Here is a 19700-nt window from a genome sequence, read left to right as displayed (position 1 = left end):
GTCATAAGGTCATAAGGAATAGGAGTAGAATTAGGCCATTCGGTCTATCAAGTCTACTCCGCCATTCAACCATGGCCGATGTATTTTTCCCTCCTAACCACATTCTCCTACTTTCTCCCCATAACCTCTGACACCTGTACTAATCATGAATCTATCTATCTCTGCCTTAAAAACACCCACTGACTTGGCCTTCACAGCCTCTGTGGCAAAGAATTCCACAGATTCACCACCCTCTGACTAAAGAAATGTCTCCTCGTCTCCTTCCAGAAGGAACATCCTTTAATTCTGAGGCTATGACCTCTAATCCTAGACTCTCCCATTGGTGGAAATATCCTCTCCACATCCATTCTTTCCAAGTCTTTCACTATTCTGTATGTTTCAATGAGGTCCCCCTTCATTCTTCTAAACTCCAGTGAGTGCAGGCCCAGTGTCAACAAATGCTCATCATAGGTTAACCTACTCATTCCTGGGATAATTCTTGTAAACCTCCTCTGGACCCTCTCCAGAACCAGCACATCCTTCCTCAGATATGGTGCCCAAAATTGCTCACAATCTTCCAAATGCGGCCTGACCAGCACCTTATAGAGCCTCAACATTACATCCCTGTTTTTGTATACAAGCTCTCCTGAATAAATACTAGCCTTGAGTTTGTTGGTTTTCTACCGATTCGACTTGCAGATTGACCTTTTGGGAATGCTGCACCAGCACTCCCAAGTCCCTTTGCACCTCCGATTTCTGGATTCTCACCCCATTTAGAAAATAGTCTATGCCTTTATTCCTACTACCAAAATGTTTGACTCCACACTTTGCTCCACTATATTCCATCTGCCACTTCTCTGCCCACTCTCCCAACCTGTCCATGTAGTTTTGCAGATTCCCTGCTTTCTCTACACTACCTGCCCCGCCACTATTTTTTTTTAATCATCCGCAAACTTTGCCACAAAGCCTTCAATCCCCTCGCCCAAAGCATTAACATACAACGTGAAGAATAGCGGCCCCAGCACCGACCCCTGCGGAACTCCACTAGTCACTGGCAGCCAACCAGAGAAAGCCCCCTTTATTGCCATTCTTTGTCTTCTGCCATACAGCCAACCTGCTATCCATTCTAGTATCTGCCGTTTGATACTGTGGGCTCTCATCTTCCAAAGCAGCCTAACGTGTGGCACCTTATCAAAGGTTTTCTGAAAATCTAAGAAAACAACATCTACTGGCTCTCCTTTGTCTGTCCTGCTATTTAAATCTTCAAAGAATTCCTGCAAATTTGTCAAGCAAGCCCTCCCGTTCACAAAGCCATGCAGACTTTGGTCTATTTTATCATGAACTTCTAAGTACTCCATAACCTCATCCTTTATAATGGACTCTAAAATCGTACCAACCACCAAAGTCAGACTAACCAGCCTATTGTTCCCACTATTCTGTCTTGCTCCTTTTTTGTGCAGTGGGGTAATATTGGCAACTTTCCAATCATCAGGGACCACTCCCGACTTTAGTGATTCCTGAAATATCACTATCAATGCCTCCACAATCTCTAAAGCCACCTCTTTCAGAAGCCATCCGGCTCAGGTGACTTATCCACCTTCAGCCCTTTCAGCTTCCCAAGCACCTTCTCCCTGGTTATAGCTACTCCATTACCTTTCACCCCCTGATTCCCTTGAATTTCAGGCATATTGCTGCTGTCTTCCACTTTGAAGACTGATGCAAAAATGTTATTCAACTTATCTGCCATTTCTTTACGATAAAATAGGCCGAAATTTGCTTATGTTACTTTGAATCCCTTCATCTAAATCATTGATGTATATTGTATATTGTAAATAGCTGCGGTACCAGCACCGAGCCTTGCGGTACCCCACTAGTCACTGCCTGCCATTCTGAAAGGGACCCGTTTATCCCTACTCTTTGTTTCCTGTCTGCCAACCAATTTTCTATCCATGTCAGTACCCTACCCCCTATACCATGTGCTCTAATTTTTCCCACTAATCTCCTACGTGGGACGTCAAATGCTTTTTGAAAGTCCAGGCACACTACATCCACTGGCCCTCCCTTGTCCATTTCCCTAGTTACCTCCATCAAAAAATTCCAGAAGATTGGTCAAGCATGATTTCCCCTTCGTAAATCCATGCTAACACGGACCGATCCTGTTACCGCTATCCAAATGCATTGCTATTTCATCTTTTATAATTGCCTCCAGCATCTTCCCCACCACCGATGTCAGGCTAACTGGTTTATATTTCCTTATTTTCTCTCTCCTGCCTTTCTTAAAAAGTGGGATAACATTAGCTACCCTCCAATCCACAGGAACTGATCCTGAATCAAGAGAACATTGGAAAATGATCACCAATGCATCCACGATTTCTAGAGCCACTTCCTTAAGTACCTTAATGAGAATTAGTTCCTTAATGAGAATTTCCTTCAGTTCCTCTGTCACCCTAGATCCTCTGGCCATTAATACATCAGGAAAATTGGTTGTGTCTTCCTTAGTGAAGACGGATCCAAAGTACTTGTTCAACTAATTTGCCCCATAATATCAATGCTCATTGTTCCCCATAATAAATTTACCTGTTTCAGTCTTCAAGGGTCCAACTTTGGTCTTAACTATTTTTTTCCTCTTCACATACCTAAAGAAGCTTTTACTATTCTCCTTTATATTCTTGGCTCGCTTACCTTCGTACCTCATCTTTTCTCCCTGTATTGCCTTTTAGTTATCTTCTGCTGCTCTTTAAAAATCTCCCAATCCTCTGGCTTGCTGCTCATCTTTGTTATATTATACTTCTCTTTTATTTTTATACTGTCCTTGACTTCCTTTGTCAGCCACGGTCGCTCCTTACTCCCCCTGGAATCTTTCTTCGTCTTTGGAATGAATGGATCCTGCACCTTCTGTATTATTCCCAGAAATACCTGCCATTGTTGTTCCACTGTCCTCCCTGCTAGGTTATCTTTCCAGTCAACTTTAGCCAGCTCCTCCCGCATGGCTCCATAGTCCTCTTTGTTCAACTGTAATACTGACACTACCGAATTTCCCTTCTCCCTCTCAAATTGTAGATTTTACTTCGGAGTCACGTGAGTGACTACGTGAAGAGCACGCTCAGCACGCATGCACGGCATTACGTTCAGCAGTGCAACAGCGGCGCATCGGGAGTCAGGCGCTCCCGTTACAGGTGAAAGAACGGACCGTCAGGTAAGCTCTGAGGTCGGGTTTTCTTTCACAGGGAACCTTCTGCTTTCAGGCAGAGAAGAAAGGCTCTTGGACAAACCTGTCCCCCGCTCGACTCCACGGAGGAGCGTTTCATCTGGAGGGGGGCAGCAACACGGCGGTAGGACTGCTTACCCGGCGCTCCGCTATTTCCCGACACCGTGCCGAGCCCAGCCCGCTAGCGCCTGAGCAGCGGGCTGGAAGTAAAGCCATGGAAGAGGCGTCCGGCCTGTGGCTTCCGACTTGTCGGACGGGGACGTCTCTCCACCCGCACAGGGGGAAAGACAGCCGCCTGAAAAGACCTGTTCCCCGCTCGACTCCACGGAGGAGCATTCCATCTGGGGGGGGCAGCAACAAGGCGGGAGGCCCGCTTACCCAGCGCTCCACTATTTCCCGACACCGTGCCGAGCCCAGCCCGCTAGCGCCTGAGCAGCGGGCTGGAAGTAAAGCCACGGAAGAGGCGTCCGGCCGGTGGCTTCCGACTTGTCGGACGGGGACGTCTCTCCACCCGCCCGGGGGAGAGACAGCCGCCTGGAGCGGCTCCTGGAGCAGGAGCTCCAGCGAGACACGCTTCGTGAGGGGCGCTCTCGCAGGGGGAGTTCAGGCAATCCCTCCACAGTGCCTTGTGCACTGCCCATTGCTTCCCCCTTACCCGAGGGTAGCTTTGGTGACCAGGACTGGGCTGGTCTAGAAGAGGGGACGATGGCTGAAGATCTCGGGAGTATGCAAGGGGTGCAGGAACAGGAAGAGCTGCTAGGTGTGGTGGACCGCTACGTGGCAACGCCACGTACAGGAGGCCGTTAAAGGCCAAACCAGCGGCCAGCATTAACCACCTCTCCAATAGGCCCCTACAGGAGAGGTGGTCAATAAGGCCTTAGAAAACTGCAGCGGATCCTCAGGCTCCTGATGTCAGCCATCACATCGTTTGCTCGTTCCGTGGACAAATACGGAGATGACCACAACCTTCGTAAACAAATCATAAAACCTGCCATAAAATCCTAAATTTGCGGGGTTGTGCATGCCCCAGCCACTGAGCCAGACCCACTGCTCTTTGGCAAAAACCTCACAAAGCATATGAAGGATATGGAAGAGGCTTTAAAAAACAATAATTCCTAAGCAGCAGCACCCCATCGCGTCCATCAGTCGATGTCTACCATATGGGACTGGTGTAAAGCTCGGGGTCCGCATTCTATCCCCGGAAGTCTTCTTTATTCCAGGGCCCAGAGCGGACCCCATGGAAAATGCGCCACCCCCCAACATCACCGCCACGTCAGACGACGTGCAAGACTCGTTGGACCGGCAGGAAACAGAACAATACCCATAACCATGGAGGTAGGTGGGTCTGGTTCCTACCAGCATATAGAAAATAGGGGCTTAATACTAACAGGGGGGAGATTACACCTGTTTTAAGAAGCACGGGAGTCTATCACGAGTGATCAGTATATACTCAATGGCATTAGTGGATACAAAATACAATTCATACTAGAAAAATTGCCACCAGTTCACCATTCACCCCAGAGGGTATTTTCCCTCTCCGTTAAAGAAACGAGAGGGACAAGCTGAACTGGTGAGACTAATTACAAAGGGTATCATGGGAAAACATTAACCCTTGAAATTCGTATCAAATATTCGTCACTAAACCCAAAAAAGATGGCGGATGTCGCATCATCATTGACTTAACTTCACTAAATATGTTTGTTAAGTATATACATTTCAAAATGGAAATGGTTGTTACTGCCAAACAACTAATTTCCAAAGGATACTTCATGGCAAGCATTGATCTTAAAGATGTTTACTATTTAGTACCATTCACAAGGATCATCGCAGATACCTGAAATTTACCTGGATGGGGCAGCTATGGCAGTTTAAAGCGTTACCCAATGGGTTCACATCAGCCCAAGATTATTCACCAAGATACTAAAACCAGCTCTGACGATATTCAGAAGACAAAAACATATTGTCATGGCATATCTTGATGATATCTTAAATAATAGGCAAGACCATGGAATTGACTATGTTAGCTGTATTAGCTACCAAACAGTTATTCAAAACCCTGGGATTGTCTTACATCCAGATAAATCTAAGTTGAAGCCATCCACAATCATGGACTACTTGGGCTTCACAATTAATTCAGGCTACGTGACTGTAACATTGCCAAGAGACAAAACAGTTGAATTGGCACAATCATGCAACAATTTAATGATTCGGACCTTTGCACTGTCAAAACTTATAAAGAGCAAAGGTACAGGCACCAAAACGACATACAGGTCATTATGATCGTGTCATAAAGTTACCCACTGAAGCAATATCAGAACTACAGTGGTGGGCAAAAAACGTTTGACATAGTTTCAGCCCTATTATCATCACTAACCCTACGTTAGTTATCCAAACAGATGCCAGTGCTCAAGGCTGGGGAGCAACTAACTCTATATCCAGCACAAGTAGTAGATGGACTAACCCAGAGTCATCGTTACCACTGGGCATTAATTATCTAGAGATGTTGGGTGACTTTTATGGTTTAAAAGCATATGCACAAATATGCATCACTTGCATGTACGGTTACAAATAGATAATACTACGGTGGTGGCCTACATTAACCATATGGGCGGCATAAAATCGGTATCATGCGACAAGTTGGTCAACACAATTTGGCAATGGTGTGTCGAAAGACATATTTGGCTATCAGCAACTTACCTGTCAGGTAAGCTAAATACAGTGGCAGACACCACACCAGGTCATGTAAATTTAATAACAACATCGAATGGATGTTAAACCCCAAAACATTTGCAAAAGTTATCAAGCAATATGGCATGCCAGATATCGATTTATTTGCATCAAGGCTAAATCACCAGGTACCTATGTATGTCGCTTGGGAACCAGACCCTGAGGCAGCAGCGGTAGATGCGTTCGCGCTGGATTGGGGAAATTCTTCTTCTATGCATTTCCTCCCTTCTGCCTCATCAGTTGGGGACTATGCACAATACAAATGGACTCTGCTTCAGGTATTTTGATAGTACCCGACTGGCCTACATGGTTCCCAATACTCCATGACATGGTTGTTGAAACTCCGATGGTATTCCCCAGTGACCCAGAGTTATTAACACCCAGTGTCGGGCACAAGCCACCCGTGCCATGAAAAAATCTAACTCCTGGGTTGCAGATTCTGCACAAACCACTTCTGAGACTGGGATTATCAGAACAAACCGTCGACACCATGTCAGCATCCCTCCGAACATCCACTAAAAAACAGCACTTGTCCAGCATCAAAAAATGGGAGAAGTACTGCTTGGATACAGGGACCACCTACTCAACCGCTACAGTTACCAACGTACTGGAATTCCTGGCGAACCTTCACCACGATGAAGGACTCAGCTACAGAGCCATCAACACAGCTAGAAGTGCCCTGCCTGTCTATTTAAAACCAGCTCCAGGACAACAGGCCATGGGGTCCCACCCGCTGGTGGTCAAACTAATGAAGGGTATTTACAACTCTAAACCCCTAGACCAAGGTACACCCATACATGGGATGTCAGTGTAGTCCTGACATACCTCAGGGGATGGCCACCAGCCAGATCCCTCAAACTGGAACAATCTATGCTCAAAACACTCATGTTGATGGCACTTGTATCTGCACAGAGGGTCCAGTCACTACACCTATTGCGACTGGGCAGCATGCTCATAGCTCCAGACCAGATCTCTGTCGTTATCCAGGGACTGATCAAACAGAGCAGACCAGGAACACCTAATCCAGTCGTGGAATTCCGGGCTTACCCGCCAGAACCAGGGTTATGTGCCATGACCCACCTACTATCCTACATAGACACAACCAAAAATATTTGAGGGAGATGAAAAGCCTTGTGGGTCAGTCATTCATAAAAAATCTTATGGTCGGGTGACGAGCCAAACCATTGCGAGATGGCTCAAGCCGGTGCTAAAAGCTGCTGGGATAAACACTAACATGTATAAATCTCATTCCACCAGGGCATCCACGTCGACGGCTAAAAGAATGGACGTGCCTATAGACCACATCCTGGCTACAGCAGGATGGTCGGGGGAAAGACCGTTCAGAAATTTTATAATAAACCGTTGGCAAAACCTATTTTATTTGCAGAAAAGATTTTACAGACTGCAAATATTTAATTTAAGCCCAGGGGAGCAATTTAATTTCTTTGTTGTTATTGTTAAAAAATACCATTGTGTTTTTCTACAAACAGATTCATTGGTTGATTACGATAACACACTTCCTCCCTCAAGGACTTCGGCAGTGCGTGAAGTAATACCTGTTACACGGTTTGAAATCACAGAGCTTTGAAGTCTTCACGTAGTCACTCACGTGACTCCGAAGTAAAATAGTAAGATTAAACGAGAATTTACCAGTTTGAAGTTTGATCTGTATTTTATGAGGAGTTACGATGAGGGATTACGTGCCCTCCGCTCCCACCCTCAATAATATGGGTCAAACTGATAAACTGATGTCTCCTTGTCTTTACTATGTTTACTTCAATAACTGTGTCTATCTGTGATTCCACACCGCTGCTTAGAAGTATGCCGCGCAAGCGTGCTGAGCGGGCTTTTCACGGAATCCCTCATCGTAACTCCTCATAAAATACAGATCAAACTTCAAACTGGTAAGTTCTCGTTTAATCTTACTATTAAAACTTATCATATTATGGTCACTGCCTCCTAATGGCCCCTTTACCTCGAGTTCCCTTATCAAATCCGGTTCATTACACAACACTTAATCCAGAATTGCCTTCTCCCTGGTAGGCTCCAGTATAAGCTGCTCTAAGAATCCATCACAGAGGCACTCCACAAACTTCCTTTCTTGGGTCAACCTGATTTTCCCAGTCTACCTGCATGTTGAAATCGCCCATGACAACCATAGCATTACCTTTGCGACATGTCAATTTTAACCCTTGAATCAACTTGCAGCCTATATCCAGCCTACTGTTTGGGGGCCTGTAGATAACTCCCATTGGGGTCTTTTTACCCTTACAATTCCTCTGCTCTACCCATACTGGCTCTACATCTCCTGATTCTATGTCACCCCTCGCAAGGGACTGAATTTCATTCCTACCCAACAGAGCTACCCCACCCCCTCTGCCCATCTGTCTGTCTTTTCGATAGGACTTGAATATTCAGTTCCCTGCACTAGTCCCCTTGCAGCCATGTCCCTGTAATTCCGACAACATCATGCCAATTTCTAACCGAGCCTCAAGCTCATCCACTTTATTTCTTATACTTCGTGCATTCATATATGTTACTTTTAATCCATTAGCCCCCTCACCCTTCACATCGATTCCTCTTTCACTTGGCCATATTCTCCTATCACTTCCTGAGATGTCTGCCCCGTTAATTCTGTTGTCTTTCTTAACTTTTCTTATATTCTCTTTCCCTTTAACTCCATCCTTATATCTCCAGTTTATCTCCTCACCCCCACTATTTAGTTTAAACCCACCCATGTAGCAATGGCAACCCTGCTTGCCAGAATGCTGATCCCCCTCCTGTTAAGGTGCAACCCGTCCTTTTTGTACCATTCACCCTTCCCAAAACAGATCCCAGTGGTCTAAGAATCTAAATCCCTGCTTCCCACGCCAGCTCCTCAGCCACATTTTCAGATCTTCTATCTCACTGTTCTGTCCTCACCAGCACGAGGAACTGGAAGCAAATCGTAGATAACCACCCCGGAGGTTCTGCTTTTCAGCCTTCGTCCGAGTTCTCTGAAGTTACGCTGCAGAATAGTTTTCCGCTTCTTCCCAATGTCATTTGTGCCGACATGCACTACCACTCCTGGCTGTTCACCTACATCCTTGAGGATGGTCTGCAATCAGTCCGTGACATCCTGGATCCTGGCACCAGGGAGGCAACACACCATCATCGACTCCCGCCTGTTGCTGCAGAAACCCCTGTCTGTACCTCTCATGATGGAGTCCCCGACTATCAGGGCTCTGCCTGATGTCTGTCTCTTTGGTTTTTCCTCAGCATCGCCTTTTGTCTCACAGACCTGTCCCCCGCTTGTAATGGCAGTGTCTTCTGTCCCGACAGCTTCCAAGAGGGTGAACCTGTTTCCAAGAGGTACACCTCCCTGGGTCTTCTGTAATCCAAGCTTCCTTCCCTTCCACATGGTCACCCCCCTTCTCTCTTCGGGCATCTTTGGTGTAACGATCTCGCTGTAGGTCCTGTCCAGGAAACTCATGTTTTCCCGGATGATCCTGAGTTCAAATCCCAGCCCAGGAGCCGTGGAATTCAGTTCATTATTCTTGATTAGTACGGGTGTCAGACATTATGTGGAGAAGGCAGGAGGATGTGGTTCGGAGGGAGAGATAGATTAGCCATGATTGACGGAGTAGAATTGAAGGTGTCGAATGGCCTAATTCTGCTCCTATCACATGAAATGCTACAAAGGTCTAACCTGGCAAGCTATCTCAGCAGATGTTATTCACTCCAACGATACTGGTATACAGCACAGGAACTGGCTCTTCACCCAACTTGTACATGCCAACTATAATGTCCCATGTAAGCTAGCCCTATTTACCCATATTTGGCAAGTAGCCATATATATTTTTCATATACATGCACCTGTCCAAGAGTCTTTTAAGTGATGTTATAATATCTGCCTCAACCACCTCCTCTGGCAGCTCATTCCATATACCCACCACTAAGTCAAAACGTTGCTACTCAGGTTCCTATTAAATCTTGTCCATTTCACATTAAAACTCTTTCCTCTGATTCTTGATTCTCTTATCCTGTCTAAAAGACTCTGCACATTAATCCTATGTATTTCCCTCATGATTTTATACAACTTTATAGGATCAACCCTCAGCCTCCAGCTCTTCAAGGAATACAGTTCTAGCCCACACAACAATTTCCTGTAGCTCAGGCCCTTCAGTCCTGGCAACATCCTTGTAAATCTTTCCAGTTGAATTTATTAAAGACCTAGAATTTGTATATTTAATACATTTTAAATGTGTAAGGTCTGTAATCTTCCACCCACATCACTGTACTTTGCAAGTGTCTCCCTAATGACTGCTGCTCATTTTGTTCCCAAAGCATCATCTTTCTTCCAAATCAAGCGCCCAGTTACCAGATGTAACTCAAAGTGGTTCTTCTTAGTCTAGGCGTATCTATGTTTTGTGCTCCCAGCTTTGTTCTTCCTAATGGACAAGAATAATAAATGCTGAAAGTGAAGTATTTTCAGACAGAGCTCAAGCAAGGATTTGGATGTGTGGAGACAAAGATAAACTGTATACTCTTGGAATTTAAAAAAAGAGCACAGAACAAAGAGAGGCAAACCCAAACTCCATGATAGAAGTATCTAACATTGTGGTTGATGTATATACAATTATAAGAAGCTTAGACACGGTAGACAAAACCTTTTTCCCTGATTGGAAATGTCAAAAACTAGGGCATAGCTTTACGGTGAGAGGTACAAAGTTTAATTCAGTGAGTTTATTTATACAAAGAGTGGTGGGTCCCTGGAATGTACAACCAGGGGCAGTGAAGGTAGATACGATAGTGGTGTTTACGAGGCTTTTAGATAAGCACATGGATATTCTGGGAATGGAGGGATATGGATCACATACAGGCAAAGGAGATCAGTTTAACTCTGCATCCTGTTCAACATGGACATTGTGAGCAGAAGGGTCTGTTCCTGGGCTGTACTCTTTTATCTTCTATGTTAAACCCCTTTATAAACAGAAAATCTCACTTACGGGAGTACACAGATGTCCAAAGGAGCAATTGTGTTTGATAAATTTCTGTTAAAGGTAAAAAGAAGTTGTGGAGTGAAACACTAAAATGGAACTTGAATGTAAATTCACTTATATCTAACTGAACGGTTAGTTCTGAAGGGGCTCAAGCAGCTGAAGAGTTTATTCCTGTTCCGACATTCCCCAGAAGTCACGTGCACTCAGGATATAAATATCCTTAATAAATCTGACTCAGTAGAAAGAGTATGTCCATTGTTTTGTTCAACAGAGTACATGTCTAATGCACTATCCTGATGTGCAGTCAGGCCAGGTCCAAATGTGTTTGCAATGGATCCAAATGTTGACCGTGTTATGGAGGAGTAACTGCAGTATGATGTGGTGATATTGCCAGCATTTCACAAATTCAAGTTCAAAAGCCAGTTGTTTCATGTCCAATTGTCTATCTAATTAATCATTGCTGTCTGCCTACATTACATATCATTTTATGCTATAATTTTACATGTGGAATAGCTGTAAAATTAAATTAGAGACTGTCATCTGATTGTTTCATCAATCATCTCTTGATGAAACTCCAGGAAAAAATGACACAAATCAGCTCAATATCCACTCAGTATGGTTACAAATTAATGAGAACTAATGCAAATATACCAGTGTTAAAAGTAGCAGTCTGAGATGTCCCTGGTCTTGCAAGGTTACCAAATGTTTGATGACTTTGCCTGCAAATGTAATAAAAATGAACAAGAGTAAAGTAAACTTGATGCAGAGTTTATTTGAAAAGTTTTTGGTGACACCCTTCTTCAGATGCAATATCGATAGGTGACATTTCGGGTCAAGACCGTTTTATAGTCATATCAAAAATGTCACCTCTCCATGTCCTCCAGAGATGCTGACTGACCCACTGAGTTTAATTTTTTTTTTAGTTTTAGAGATATAGCGTGGAAACAGGCCATTCGGCCCAACAAGTCCACACCGACCATCGATCACCTGTACGCTAGTTCTATCCTGCACATTAAGAACAATTTATAGGACAATTAACCGACAAACCTGCACTTCTTTGGGATGTGTGAGGAAACTTGAACACCCACAGAAAACCCACGTGAGCACAGGGAGAAACTCTGCTCAAACTGCAAACAAACAGCACCCGTAGTTAGGATCAAACTCGGGTCTCTGGCATTGGTTTTTTTTAATATTTATTTTATTAGAAACAATTGTACAAGGAGAAAGTAATCAACATAACAATTATACAATTTCCGTACAGCTTCAGTTTTAACATTTTATAAACTAATAAGTAAATCAGAAAAAAGAAAAAAGGAAAGAAGGGAAAGAAAGAAGAAAGGAAAACGAAAAGAAAGAATTTCGAAAAAGATACGAAAGAGAAAAAAGAAAAACCCCAGCTCGTCCTCCCATGCTCGCCTATAAATCTCAGAAGGTGGGGTGTCTATATTTAGAAGAGAGTATAAATGTAAGATATCAACTTACTTGTATCGGCATGTCTATTCAAACAATCGTCTAATATATCTGGACCCATAAGAGGACAGTCTTGTGTATGTGTATTCACATAATCTCGGATTTGAAGATATCTAAAAAAATTGTTGGCATTCAAGTGATATTTTTCCTGTAGTTCTTGAAAAGAAGAGAGAGTCCCTTTCTTATAGAGGTCTCCCACAGTATTGATTCCCAGGTTCTTCCATTGAACAAACACCATATCTAAAGTAGATGGTTTAAATGAGGGATTATTTGCAATAGGAAGAAGGAGAGACATGTTTCTCGATTTAAGACTGAATTTCAGCTGTTTCCAGATACGGATAGTACTATGAATTATCGGATTTTGCTCATACGTTGACTTATTCAAATGTATTGGAGATAGGAGGATCTCCATTTTTAACCAATTTACATGTTGACATGTATTGTCCAACCAGAAAATTATATTTTTAATATTAGTTGTCCTGTAGTAAAAAAGAAAATTAGGTAGAGCTAATCCTCCATTTTCTTTGGATTTGCACAAATATATTTTGTGTATTCTATGGGTTTTGTAATCCCAAATAAAGTGAGTGATAATAGAATCATTTTTTTTTAAAAAGCTTTTAGGGAGATATATCGGAATTGATTGAAATAAATTTAAAAGTTGCGGAAGGAAGATCTTCTTTATGGCATTTAATCTACCAATAAGGGAGATAGGAAGTGTTTTCCAAAATTGAATGTAAGCATATAGTTTATTTTAAACGGAGAGGAATACTTTCGAGTCACATAAATTCCAAGATATCTGAACTTTTCAGTAACAATTCTGAAAGGAAATTGTTGGAGTTGAGAAGGTCTTGTTCTTTTATTGGCATGATTTCACTTTTATTCCAATTAATTCCGTATCCAGAGAAAGAACCAAATTGTTCTATAATGTTTAGAACATTTGGAATATTAACTTGGGGATTAGTAATGTATAAAAGTACATCATCTGCATATAACGAGATTTTATTGGTGGTATATTTGGTATTGTATCCATAAATGCTTGAATGGGACCTGATACCCTCGGCAAGAAGTTCTATAGCTAAAGCAAATAACATTGGAGAAAGGGCACATCCTTGTCTGTTACCCCTAGATAAATAAAATTTATGTGAAAGCATTTGATTTGTCAGTATTCCAGCTGTCGGATTAGTGTATAAAAGCTTCACCCATAAAGTAAAGTTTCCTCCCAATTGAAATGTTTCCAACACTGTGAAAAGATAAGGCCATTCCACTTGGTTGAAAGCTTTTTCTGCATCTAGAGAAATAATTGTTAGATCTTCATTTGGCATTCTCTGAATATATTATGTTAAAAAAACGTCTCAAATTATAAAATGAGTCGTTTAGGTATAAACCCAGTTTGATCTGGATGTATTAGTTTACCAATAACTAAGCTTAATCTACGAACCAAAGTCTTAGCTAGTATCTTCTGATCCGTATTTAAAAGGACTATTGCCCTATAGGATCCAGGCTCCTCGAGATTTTTTATCTTTTTTTGGAATTAATGTAATAGTTGATTCAGCAAGAGTTTGTGGTAAAGTCTGTTCTTTAAATGCTTTGAATATAAAGGGCTTGTAAGCGTGGAGAAATTAAATCATTAAATTTTTTATAAAATTCGTTACTAAACCCATCCGGGCCAGGAGTTTTTCCACTTTTCAACTTTAAAAGTCTCTACGGTGTATTTTGTTGTTATCTCTGCTAATTAATCCCATTCCTCCTCATTAAGGAATGGGAGATTGCAATTCTCAAGAAAACTTTTCATCTTTGCAGGATCGGCTGTAGTTTTTTGATGAATATAGTGTCTGGTAGAATTGTAAGAATCTTTCATTAATATCTTTAGGTAATGTAAGCAGATCTCCTTTTTCTGATCTAATTTTGTGTATTGTACGGTCATTGGCTAATTTGAGGAGTTGACATGCTAGTAGCTTGTGTGTATTATCACCAAATTCAAATTTTTTTTGCTTATTATAATGAAATACCCTAATAATTTTTGAAGTGAGAATCTTGTTTAATTTAAATTTTAATGCAGCTATCTTATTATGTTTTGCAATGGTTGGCTCAGCCGCGTTTTCTAGGTCTAACTGTTTTATCTGTTTTTCTAATTCCAATTGTTCAGTCTTATTTTTCTTGTTTTGAAAAGCTTGGTATGCGATAATATAGCCTCTAACATAGGCTTTAAAAGTTTCCCACAGCAAAGATGTAGAAATACCGGGGGTGTCGTTTGTCTCGAAAAATGTTTTCATCTCAGATTCAGATTCAGATTCAACTTTAATTGTCATTGTCAGTGTACAATACAGAGACAACGAAATGCAGTTAGCATCTCTCTGGAAGAGCGACATAGACTATGATTCAATAAATAAATCTATTTACATGTATACAGTCATAGTGTTTTTCCTGTGGGAGGGGTGTCCGGGGGGGGGGGGGGGGGTGATTGGCAGTCATCGAGGTACATTGTTGAGTAGAGTGACAGCCGCAGGGAAGAAGCTGTTCCTGGACCTGCTGGTCCGGCAACGGAGAGACCTGTAGCGCTTCCCGGATGGTAGGAGGGTAAACAGTCCATGGTTGGCGTGAGAGCAGTCCTTGGCGATGCTGAGCGCCCTCCGCAGACAACGCTTGCTTTGGACAGACTCAATGGAGGGGAGCGAGGAACCGGTGATGCGTTGGGCAATTTTCACCACTCTCTGCAGTGCTTTCCGGTCGGAGACAGAACAGTTGCCATACCATACTGTGATACAGTTGGTAAGGATGCTCTCGATGGTGCAGCGGTAGAAGTTCACCAGGATCTGTGGAGACAGATGGACCTTCTTCAGTCTCCTCAGGAAGAAGTGACGCTGGTGAGCCTTCTTGACCAGAGTTGAGGTATTGTGGGTCCAAGAGAGGTCATCGAAGATGTTGACCCCCAGGAACCTGAAGCTGGAAACACGTTCCACCTCCGTCCCATTGATGTGGATGGGGGTGTGCGTGCCGCCCCTAGACTTCCTGAATTCTACAATGAGCTCCTTCATCTTCTTGTCGTTAAGGGCCATGTTGTTGTCAGCGCACCATGCTGCTAGGCGCTGGACCTCCTCCCTATAGACCGACTCATCGTTGTTGCTGATGAGGCCAATCACCGTTGAATCATCTGCATACTTGATGATGGTGTTAGTACCATGTACAGGTGTGCAGTTGTAGGTGAAGAGGGAGTAGAGGAGGGGGCTCAGCACACAGGCCTGTGGAACGCCGGTGTTCAGGGTGAGGGTTGAAGAGGTGTGCTTGACTAACCTAACAGACTGGGGTCTGTTGGTTAGAAAGTCCAGTATCCAGTTGCAGAGGGAGGGGTCGATGCCCAGGTTACCGAGTTTGGTGATCAATTTAGATGGTATAATGGTGTTGAATGCTGAGCTGTAATCGATGAACAGCATTCTTACGTAAGTGTCTCTGTTGTCGAGGTGGGAGAGGGCGGAGTGAAGTGCCGTTGAGATGGCATCCTCCGTACTCCTATTCTTGCGGTAGGCAAACTGATAAGGATCCAGTGTGGGGGGTAGGCAGCCTTTGAGGTGTGCCAGGACCAGCCGCTCGAAGTACTTGGTGATGATGGGGGTAAGTACAACTGGGCGGAAGTCATTGAGGCTTGGCGCAGTGGAGTGTTTTGGAACTGGCACGATGGAGGTGGTTTTAAGGCACGTGGGGACAACTGCTTGGGCAAGTGACAGGTTGAAGATGTCAGTCCAGACATCTGTCAGCTGCGCAGCACAGGCCCTGATGACGCGCCCGGGGATGCCGTCAGGCCCAGCAGCCTTACGTGCATTAGTCCTACTCAGTGCCACGTACACGTCGTAGGGGGTGAGTGTGAGGGGTTGGTGATCAGGCAGGTAGCACAGCCTTGATGGCTGTCTCTAGATTGTCCCTGTCGAAGCGGCCATAGAAGTGATTAAGCTCCTCAAGGAAGGAGGCGTCGCTGGATGTGGGGGTGGTGTTGGAGGGTCTGTAGTCCGTGATGGCCTGGATGCCTTGCCACATGCATCGGGGGTCGGAGTTGTTGTTGAAGTGCTCCTCAATCCTGAGCTTATGGCAGTGCTTGGCCTTCTTGATGCCCCTCTTCAGGTTAGCCCTGGATGAACTGTAGGCTCGAGCATCGTCTGACCTGAAAGCGGTGTCCCGTGCTTTCAGCAGTAGCCTGACCTCGCTGTTCATCCATGGCTTCTGATTCGGGAATATGGTCACCCGTTTGAGGGAGGTGACACTATTGATGGTGGAGTTTATAAAGTCCAGAACAGAGGATGTGTAGGAATCAATGTCTGTGTGGGAGTCAAGGGTGGCCTAGGCTGCAAACGCCTTCCAGTCAGTGTTTCCAAAACACTGCTGAAGTGTGGAGCCCGCTTCCTCTGACCAGACTTTAACTGTCCTCACAGTTGCTTTAACTGATGAGTGGGGAGTACTTAGGGAGCAGGAACAATGAGAGGTGATCAGACTGACCAAGGTGGGGGAGGGGGACGGCTTTGTAAGCTTCAGCCATGTTAGTGTAGACTTTGTCCAGTGTCTTGTCTACTCTAGTGGGGAAGGAGACATGTTGGTGGAATTTGGGGAGTACAGTCTTCAGGTTGGAGTGATTGAAGTCACCCGCAACAGTGAAGGCTGCCTCGGGGTTGTGCGTCTGTTGTTTGCTAATGGCAGTATGCAGCTCTTTCATTGCAAGCTTGGCATTAGCATCAGGAGGGATATAGGCTGCAGTCACAACAGTGGAGGTGAACTCTCTGCAGCTTCAGATAGTCACAACAACTTGCCTCAGCTAGTATTTGTGGGTTGAATCTCCAAAACGATTGTTTAATATACATTCCTCCAATTTTACTGAAAAGGTGAGAGGACAGTGATCCAAAATAATAATGTTGTGATATTTTGGGTTGTAAGTAAAAGGGATAAATTTGGCATCAACCAGGAAATAGTCAATTTGTGTTTAAATGTTATGAACACCTGAGTAAAAAGAGTATTCTCTTCCAGACGGATTGGCAATCTTCCATAGGTCACTTATGTTTGTATTATTTATATGTGTTTAAAGGTCCACTCGATTTTGAAGTACTTTTCCTTTGAAGTGAAGATTTAATCAAGTATTGATCTAATACACAATTTAAATCTCACCCAATTATCAGATTCTGCTGACCGGAGTCTGAAATTATATTAAATATTTTATTAAAAAATTGGGGATTATCGAAATTAGGAGCATAAATATTCACCATAGTCAATGGAGTTTAATACAATTCCCCGGATATAATAATGTACCTGCCTTCCTTATCAGCTATAGTGGATTTGTGTTTGAATGGTATACCTTTACGAATTAGAATTGCTGTTCCTCTTGCTTTGGAAGAAAACGTAGAATTATATAATTGACCAATCCAGCTACCTTTCAGCCTGTTGTGAGCTCCATTTTAGAGATGTGTCTCCTGAAAAAATATTATATCTGCATTAATAGATTTTAAGTGAGCTAATACTTTACCCCTTTTAATTGGCTCATTAACGCCCCTAACATTCCAACTACAAAATGTAATTCCTCCTATTTTCCTAGCTACATCATCCTGCATTTTAAAGCTTACATGGTCTCTTTTGATTTAAATGGTCCAACACATTATTTGAAATATGTCCTTTAATTGCTGGGTGGGTGAGCCCTATCCCCTTTTCCCCTATCCCCGGAGATATCTCCAAGAAAAATGTGCATTAGTAAAGATAGATAAGATATTTAGTAAAGAAATTAGAAAGTGAAAAAGAGAAACAGCGGAAATTACAGCATATAGGAATGCTGCTGGTGGTTGAATTAGTGAAAGCTTCCGTAGGATAGATAATATTGAATAACTCCGCACCTTAAGGGAGTTAATAAAAACTAAACAGACCAAACCTTAAAAATGTTTAACAGTATTTAAATCCGTCAGGAAGTGAACATTCCCAAGAAGTTAAGTATCTTGGTGTGCTCTAACTAAGTAATTGAATATTGAGAAGTTGAACTAATATAAGGCACTTATTACTTAACTTTTACTGTTAATTAATAATGTTTTGACATATTAACCGACTCTAAGTCAGTAGATTTATAACAACTTATTGATTACAAACACAGTTTCACACACTCATTTTCTCCCTCTCTCTCTCCCCCTCTCTCCCCCTCTCTCTCCCTCTCTCTAGCTCTCCAAAACTGTCCCAAACTTTGCAAAACATTTTCCAAAACTTTCCAAATCTTTCTCAAAACTTTCCAGGACTTTCCAAAATGTACACAAAACTTTCCAATGCTTTCCCAACCTGTCTCACACAATCGTTCTCTCTCTCCCCCTCTCTCCCTTTTCCATCCCTCCCTCTCTCCCTCTTTCCTTCCCTTTCTCCCAAAACTTTCCAAAACTTTCTCAAACTTTCTCCCACATTCATTCTCTCTCACTCCCTCTCCCTCCCTCCCTCCCTCTCTCTCTCTCTCTCTCTCTCTCTCTCTCTCTCTACCCCTCCCCCTCTCTCCCTCTCTCCTTCTCTCTGTCTCTCTCTATCTCTCAAGTTCTCTGTTTTGACATATTAACCGACTCTAAGTCAGTAGATTTATTACAACATATTAATTATAAACACAGTATAAACACAGTATAAACCTTTTGATTATCATCACAGTATAAACTCAGAAGAGCAATTACTTATCCCTTGACGGATCCCGCAGTGTCCTGGGCAAACTTGAATGCTTTATCAGGATCGGTAAAAAAGGATTCAGTCCCTTTATAAGTAACTCGCAATTTGGCAGGATATCATAGGCCAAATAGGAGGTCTGGTATGTCCCTCAGAATAGTTCTTGACTTGGAGAAGAGTGCTCTTTTCTTAACGACTTCGGCAGGAAAGTCTCTGGAGATTCGTATGTTTTCACCATGAATAGTTAGGTTTCTTTTGTTGGCAACTCTAGAACAATGATGCACCCTCAGGATCAAATGTCTTGGTGGGGCTGTGCTGTCTGATTGGGCTCTCAGAGCTCTGTGAGCCCGGTCAAGTTTAGGTTTTTCATCCAAAGTGAGTACGTCTTGAAGTAGTTGAGCCGTGAAATCTTGGAGATTTTTACCAAGTTCTTTGCCTTCTTTCACTCCAACAATCCTTAGCTTCTGAAGTTTAGAGCGCCCTTCCAAATCAAAACATTTTTCTGTTACTTTAGCTAGTAACTCGGAGATACGTTCCACCTCAGCCGTCAGCCTGTGTGTTGTCTCGACATTTGAAGCCGCAGTAGTTTCCAATTCCTGAATAGCCTCGCTTTGTTTTTGTGAAGTAGCAAGAATAGGTTCCAATTTAGGGCTGATGTCAGTTTCAAGCCTGTGGATTTC

Source organism: Amblyraja radiata, chromosome 11, assembly GCF_010909765.2.
Source record: "Amblyraja radiata isolate CabotCenter1 chromosome 11, sAmbRad1.1.pri, whole genome shotgun sequence".
NCBI lineage: Eukaryota > Metazoa > Chordata > Chondrichthyes > Rajiformes > Rajidae > Amblyraja > Amblyraja radiata.
This window is presented reverse-complemented; position numbering follows the sequence as displayed.